Below are 8710 nucleotides of genomic sequence, written 5' to 3'. Positions count from 1 at the left end.
GCCTCTTCCAGGCTCTGCCACCCTCACAGGAAAGAAATTTCTCTGCATGTTCAGATGGAATTTCCTGTGTTCCAGCTTGTGCCTGTTAGCTCTTGTCCTGTCACTGGGCACCACTGAGAAGAGCCTGACCCCATCCTCCTGACACCTGCCCTTTAGACATTGATAAGTATTGATGAGGTCCCCTCTCAGTCTTCTCTTCTCCAGACTAAACAGACCCAGGTCTCTCAGCCTTTCCTCATCAGAGAGGTGCTCCAGTCCCTTGATCATCTTTGTAGCCTCCACTGGACTCCAGCAGTTCCCTGTCCTTCTTGAACTGGGGGGTCCAAAACTGAACCCAGTGCTCCAGGTGCGGCCTCACCAGGGCAGAGCAGAGGGGGAGGATGACCTCCCGTGATCTTCTACACTAATGCAGTAAGAAGGGAGGTTGACATGTCCAAAATAGTTTAGAGGACTTGTGGATGTATCTCCTACTAACAAGCTACACCTGTGCAAACCTCCTCCACGCACGCTTTGCCACACGGTTACTGATTTTAAGGGAAGATAAACAGGACCGGACAAAAAGGTTTCCTCGTTAAGCACGATGAAAAAGCGTAAAAAGACAACGAGAGCAAAGGAACGAGGACAAATTTAAAGCTGGGAGAAAGCTATTTCAACCCCCCTCCATCGGCTGGAAAGGGCAGGGTTTGCTGTCGGGGGGTGGGCAGGCCGGTTCGCTGCCTCTGCCGGTGCTGAAGCCCCCCCTAGAGCATCGCCGCGCAACTGCGCCCGCTGCGCACCGCTCCGCACGGCTCCGCAGGCACCGGCAGCGCCCCGAGACAAATAAATAACGCCTCCATCGTCTCCAAGGAACGGGAGAAGGGTTAAGGAACCGAAGAAAAACCGGCAATTAAGGAACCGAAGAAAAACCGGCAATCCTCTGCTTCTGCTGGCGGGTGGCTCGGCGATGGCACTTCCACTGTCTGAGTTTCAGACTTTGGAGAGAAAAAGTTAACGCTGAACCAATATTTTTCAGACGATAAATCTAATCGCTTGGGTAAGCACAGGCAGCTTTAGCCGGCAAGTGTCATCGAGCAAACTAATAAAAATGCTGATACGGGATACTAATGAAAGAATTAACGGATTACGGATTTATTAATGTCAGTCAACATGGTTTCCCAGGAACTCAGACTGTCAAACAAATTTGATACTGTTTTAATGAGATTAAGCATTAGACTGATAATGAAGATTGTGGCTGAAATACTGTCTTTACCAACATGCGACATAATCCTGCATTAAAAAATAACTCTAAACAAAATCAGTGTAACACATACTAAATGATAATTTTTAAAACTGGTTATCAACCAGGTCATAAAAATATACTGTAGTTGGAGTGTTTTCTTTCCAAGGGACTGCAGATTTTGTGAGCTTATAAAGGGATTTGTTTTGACACCCACTTTTTCAATATGTTTATCAATGCCCTGGATGAAAACATAGCATTATTGCACATAATATTTGCAATATGACACACAAATTGCTAATGTGGAAAACAACAAAAGCAACAGTTCTATTACACAGAGAGATTGTTTGTTTGTTGAGAAAAAAACGTCCAGTTTTGTTAATGCAGATGTGAATCCAAGTGCAAGCTCATGCACCTAAGAACAAAAAACATCATCAAATTTCTAGATTGGGGGCTGAGTCCTAAAATGAAATAGGACATGGAGGAAAAGCCCCATCAGAAGAAATTCTGAGGGGTTAATCAAGAGCAGTTGGGTGCTGATGCCACAGTCCTAATCAAAACATTGCATACATGAGAATCCAAATGATAAAGTATCTTCTTAGGGTGAGTGTCATTAGCCCCAGCACTCCTCGCGTGTAATATGCATTCTGGTGTGGCAGAATCACAGAATGGCTGAGGTTGTGGGGACCTCTGCAGATCATCCAGTCCAACCTTCCCCTGCTCAAGCAGGCTCAGCCAGAGTAGGTTGTCCAGGACTGTGTCCACTCAGGTTTTGAGGATCTCCAAGGATGAGGGGCGAATCTCCAAAGCCTCCTTGGGCAAACTTCTTGTCTTTGATCACCTGGTCAGTAAAAAGTGTTTTCTTATGTTTAAAAGGAATTTCCTGTATTTCAAAGTGTGCCCATTGCTTCTTGTCCTGTCTCTGGGCACCACTGAGAAGAGTTTGGTTCCTTTTTCTTTACTCCCCACATGAGGCATTTGTAGGCACTGATGAGTTCCCCCAGAGCGTTCTTCAGGCTGAACAGTCCCAGCCTGCTCAGCCCCTCCTCCTACGTCAGATGTCTCAACCTCTTCATCACCTTCATGGCTCTTCACTGGACCCCCTCCTGTAGGTCCATGTCTCTCTAGCACTGGTGAGCCCAGAACTGGTCCCAGTCCTCCCGATGTGCCCCACCAGAGCTGAGAAGAGGAGAAAGGTCCCCTCCCTCACCTGCTGGCAGCAGTGTGTCGTGTGTCGTGTCGTCCCCCCTCCCCTCCCCGCTGCAGCCCCGGGTGCCATGGGCTGCCTTTGCCACAAGGGTGCATTGCTGGTTCACATTAAGGCTCATACATCACTGATGTAACCCTAATGGACACTTAATTACAGGTTACGTTCAAGTGATCGGGACCTAATTATCCCCCTGACATAGGTACCCAGCTATCCTGGTCACACAGAGACTGCTCCAGACTGGAAATGACCTGGGAGCCAGAATCCAGCTAAAGCCATGAGTTTAGCTGACTCCAGCATCCTGCCTTTGAGAACTACTCCAGCTGCTCTGTCACAACTATTTCACCAAGTGACACGGAGTCACAGTCAACCGGGACTTTCACATTGTTCTCACGGTGTAATAAAGACACAACCCACCAGTTCTGACAAACACTGCCATGGCAATTTAGCATGATACAATTCCCCCTTCCCCAGAAGAGCAGCTTCAGTTACCAGTGCAGAGGAGCTTGACTAAAAACACCAGACTTACCCAAAAGTACCCAAGATACAGCCCCTCACCTCCTCCTCTAGGCTCCTGTAAGAGCAGTCACCTGCAGCAGCAGGGCTCAGCAGAGAGCCGGCGGCACTCACGACTTAAAACTCCCCCATCTCTTCTGCTCACTTCATCTGGGTAAAAGCACTTCCTTTTACTGTTAAAAATGTGCACTTTGTTGCTTCGAACTACCTCCAACTTGTAACCAGTGAGGTTCATTGCACCTTTTTACTGCTAGGCAAAAAGCCACCTACCCACAAGAACAACAGAACTCGCTATCAAATCATCTCTCAAGTCTTTTTTGTATTGAATCTTGGGTGTCTCTCCCTGTAACATCAAGTTTTAGGGACCCCAGTGATTCTTGAAAGGTGTTTGTGATGCCCTTCTATTTTTTCAGCTACCCTTCTTCATGTGTGGACACCAGAAGTGCCTACCTTATTTCAACTGACAGGTTTCACTTGTGGCACAGAAAGATGTGATGCCACTTTCCTCTCCAAACTAAACCCCCAATGACTTCTCATCATCTTTTTATTATTTTAACTAAAATTACTTTAACTAAAACTTTTTATTAGTTTAACAAATCCCCAATTCCAAATTGACTCCTCTATCTCCAGAACTGCAGTGCATTCATGAGATGAACAGTGCAGGACAGAAAGAAAGGAGGAGAATCTGCTTTATAGAATGGTTTGGGTTGGAAGGGACCTTAAAGCCCATCCAGTCCCACCCCCTGCCCTGGGCAGGGACACCTCCCATCAGACCAGGTTGCTCCAAGCCCCATCCAGCCTGGCCTTGAACCCCTCCAGGGATGGGGCAGCCACAGCTTCTCTGGGAAACCTGGGCCAGGGTCTCACCACCCTCACAGCAAAGAATTTCTTCCTGAGATCTCATCTAAATCTCCCCTCTTTCAGTTTAAAACCGTTACCCCTCGTCCTACTGCTCCACTCCTTGATAAAGAGTCCCCCCTCCCATCTCTCCTGGAGCCCCTTTAGGGACTGGAAGGGGCTCTAAGGTCTTCCCAGAGCCTTCTCTTCTCCAGGCTGGACACCCCCAACTCTCTGAGCCTGTCTTCATAGGAGAGGTGCTCCAGCCCTTGGAGCATCTTCATGGCCCTCCTCCAACCCTTTTTTGTGGAAGCATTCCCCATCACCACCTTCCCCCACCACGAAGTAGCTGGCTCACCACACTTCAGAAGGTGCATCCAGCAGGGAGGCAGTTCATGTCGCAGCACTGGGCTTCCAGAAGGTTCCCTGCATGGTGGACAGAAAGAGAGAAAGCACATGAGAGCAAAGCCTCCTTCCCTGCTCTATCTGCATGGTCATCTCTCCCTTTTTATTGATGATACAGGTTATCCAGAGGACTAGCCCCCTCGAGCCTGACATTAGCCTTTGCAAACATCCCTCGTGCAGTCCTTCAATCCCTCTGAGCAGGACCAGGATTTTGCTTGAACTACCTGAAATACCCCTCCCCTGCTTGTTCACCTGCTACCCAGGGCTGCCTCAGTCACTGTCCTTGCTCTTCTGCCAACTACACAGGGACTGATCTCATTATTTACCAGGTCTTAGGAGAGGATTGACAGTTTCGGTTATAAAAACCGAAAGGGAAAAAAACATCAAGAAAGCAGTCTTCATCAATCAAAGCATTCTTGAAGCACGGGATGGAGACACAACATGAATAATAGAATATTCTAGCTTTTGTGTTGCCCAAAACTACTGCAAACCCTGAGAAGATGAAAAGGATGCTGGTTTAACAGTATTTAATTCCAACAAAGAGAACTCCAGTAAGCTGATGCATACTTTGCAAGAGTTTATACATTTAAAGCTGTAAAAGGTTCAGACTCACCCTAAACAGGATTTTAACAAATTAAGGTAATTAAGTCAAGAATGCTGTCAGTGGTGCCCAAGGCACGTGTTCTGCTCAGAGGCATCTCAGCCTTCACAGCGATGGGCAGCTCGGGACATATCTCATGGATAACCACAAGAGATGCCCACAAGTTGACCACATGAAATGCCCACACGAGACGCCCATGAGATGCCCACAAGATGCCCACACAAAACACCCACAAGATGCCCACACGAGATGCCCATGAGATGCCCACGAGATGCCCACGAGATGCCCACAAGATGCCCACACGAGCTGCCCACAAGGTGCCCACATCTCCCTTAACAAGCTTGACTTGGGAGGCACATCCAGAAATCTGAGGACCCAAGTTTCATCTCTCTCCTCTAACCAAGTGGGCACAAATCCCTACCTCCTACTTGCCCACAGTCTGTGATACGTAAGAGTGTGGGCTGAGACGCTGGCACTTCTCCCTCCTCCCTGGAAGCGTTCCCTTTTGCATTAAAAATAAAATTAAAAAAAAAGACTTTGATGATACAATCAGGTGCCTAGAAATGGTGTGAGTTGCCTAGGCCTCCTTTCCAGTTTAATGCTAATAAGGTGCGTTTATATTTTGAATGAAGGATTTTCTTTTAAGGGGAAGATTTTAATTCGTCGCCATACCATGCTTGTATAACTGGGACAATAAATGCGTTTTCAAAGCAGGCGCGTTCAACACTAAGGCCAAATTTATTTTGATAGAACATCCATTCTCTTTATGGGTTTCAAAGATACATTTGACCTTATATCTCTACAACATAATTTATATCACTAAACTCTGCAGGGACAGAACAAAATTCATTTGCTATCCTAGCAATAGAAATGAGTTTCAAAGCCAAAAGAGATGGATGTTCAGAAGCAACACACATTGCTTTTGATTAAAGAATACGTCAAAATTATTTGGTCACTGCATTTTTTTTTTTTGGTCAAAGAATAACATACACATTGTGCATATGAAATTGTATGCAAAAGCAGTAGAAACAAGTCCAGAGATAGCACGTTTGCCCTTCAAAAAGCGGGTTTCTAGAAAAACATTACTAAAACCTGCTAAAAACAAATGCAGCATTTAACATAAAACTGCCAGATCCCAAACAATCTGCATGAAATTTTCCTCCCAGTAGCATATGTCTTCTGGAGAACCACATCTTTAACTGAAATGTCTCCTTCACATAGTACTTTTTTCTAATCAAACATTCAAGACTTGTTTCCTCAGCAGCTTCTTCCTCTTCCCAGGCTTTACTGGGCTTTTTTTTGTTATTTAAATTGCTTACTAAATATTTGTTGCTAGCCCAGAAGTAATTCAGTAATTCCATTGTTTCAATTGTTAAAACACCTACATCCACAGCACAAGCAGTTAAAGCTTCGTACTGTAGTGATGGAGCATCTCGTTTTATTATGTGGGATGTTAAATCATCACATTGGAAATTATATTCCCGCGATTCACCAGCAACTGCTTTTGTTAATCACCTCGTATCCCTCCACAAGGCAGCTGTGAGCTCAAAATCCAAGCAGGTATACTAAAACACAGAATTTCACCAAATTTGTAAAATCTCTGACATCAACTAGTGGTGTGATGTATGTGTAAATGCTTCTTTCATTGCACTGTATTTTTCCCTTTAATATTTCAGTATTTCACAGCCTTGGAAAAGGGTACTGTTAAAAACAGCTCGCCATGAACAACGCCCAACGTGCTGCTTTTAGACATCCTCAAGTTGAGCCGAGTTCACAGGAGCCCATCCTGCGCTGCCTGACAGAGACACAAAGGGGGTGTCAGTAACAGCTCCAGCGCCGCCGCCGTCAAGAAAACCCCCTTTAGAAGGTTACAACCAGCCACTGTATGAAAAGTGACGCCAACAGACATTCTTTCAAAGAATTATAACACAGAATTGTAAAAGGTGAGCGGTCGCTTTTCAGCAGGTGACTTGGGAGCACCCGAGAAAAGGAAGAGTGAAAAGATTTTGGGTCACTTCAGAGTCCAGGGCATAGAAGACAAGCTTTGAGAGAGATCTTTGGGCTCCTCGTTTCACAAGGCAGGTGAGCGTGCAGTAAGAAAAGCAGCCGGCCTGCAACAAAACCACAGCTTATTTTGACAAATGCGTTAAAAAGCACAAGGAGATCATGAATATTTATAGCATTGAAATAGACTGACATTTAATTTTATTTGCGTTAGAATTTAAAATATTTTGATGATATGATTGCAGATAATTGAGAGCAAAGAGAAGTATGTGCTGACAGACAACGGATCTTCTACGCCAGAGAATATTCCAACATATGTTAAGGAAAAAACCTTCAGCTGGACCCTCACTCCACCCACACTCATGCTCTAATAGAGAGATCTTAGTCACCTTTATAGCAGCGGAGAGAGGGAACCCTGCTACTGGAAACTGCAGCCTGAACTTGGCTACCCACATCTGAGGAACTGCTTTGAGGCAAAATCTCTTTAGTATAAATTCCTGGATTTTGAATAAAGCTTTTCTGCAAGTGCAGATGCAAGTTACTGCCTCTGGTGCGTACAGAGAGCGATGCATATAAATGTTTATGTTTATATTCCAGCGTGCAAGGCAGTATCCTATAGCCTATTCTGAGGGAAAACATCAGAAAATGGGAAAGCTGAAGGAGCCAAAAGGTATTTGGTTTTTCATCCAGCCATTATAATAGTTCCTGCCCCATATGCTACAGCCATTGCGACGGTGCAGTGGAAATCAATAGCATCTTCTCTGTGCATCAGGGATTTCCCATCGATATTCATGTATAACAATGAAGTGAGCACTGGTTCCACTCATCTTAATAAGCCTGGGGGGCTTTATCCCTGTTGGTACCCCTGGGAATATCAAACTGGGTGATATTATGACCCGATTTAGTTTCCAAAGGTTTCCACCCTCCCTTCTGAAGCTCAGGTACCTCCTTCCCTTCTACTTCCCCATCCTGCTCTTGGGTGAAATAACTCTGTTGTGACTTTCCCACCCAAGCAAGCAGTTAAGACATCGGATTTGCTTCACAGAGACAGAAGAAAACTGCAAAACATCATTCCTTGCTCGGGTGATTTATATATTTGTCCTGTCCAAGGGAAACTGAAATACCACAGCATTTATCTGCACTGTATCAACTGTTACGTAGAGGAGAACACCTTAAATATGTTATTTGTAGGTTTTAGATTAACAAACTTCCATCAGTTTATCCCTGCGCTGATATTGCACATCTGAACTTATTCCAGTTCAGCAGCTGATTCCAGTACGTCAGTGTTATTCTGGATGGAGCAGCTGATGGGGAAGTCTGGTGAGATGTCATTTGTTCTGAACAAGAGGCCTCTGTTCAAAATAATTCAATTATCTGTATTCAATACCTGTATTAAATATACACACCACCTAAATTCTGTATTACTTATACTCAATAACTAATGGTTAGTTGCTAACCAAGACCCAAATTCTTAGTCATGACAATTAGTCTATAAATTATCAACGTTAAAAAAAAAGTCTCTTCCACATTTTTTAATGCTTTCTCTCGTTTTTTTTTTTTAATTGCTTTTCCTGCTTATAATTTTCCTAGCTACAGTGGGCATGGAGATGGATTATGCATCCCTTTCATCCTATTTACAGCAGCAAGAGCATTTCAGCTGCTGGCCTGGCCTGCTGCCAGGTACAAGCAATACATTCCCTCCAGTTGCAAGCAATAAAATTATTCCGTCTTTGTTATTCCGCACTTCTCTGGATCTTTTTGAAGGACATCAATGATTCTCTGCCAGCGTTGCTGTGATGAATTATATGCTCTAGCTGTTTAGCACAAGGGTGAGCTATACAAAGCCACAGGAGAATTAATTTTAAAAATTATCCATGAGTTTTTATCGGGTTTTTTTTTAAACCAATTTCATAATAGTAATGCA

Source organism: Numenius arquata, chromosome 7 (genome assembly GCF_964106895.1).
Source record: "Numenius arquata chromosome 7, bNumArq3.hap1.1, whole genome shotgun sequence".
Lineage (NCBI taxonomy): Eukaryota > Metazoa > Chordata > Aves > Charadriiformes > Scolopacidae > Numenius > Numenius arquata.
Note: the sequence above shows the minus strand (reverse complement) of the source record.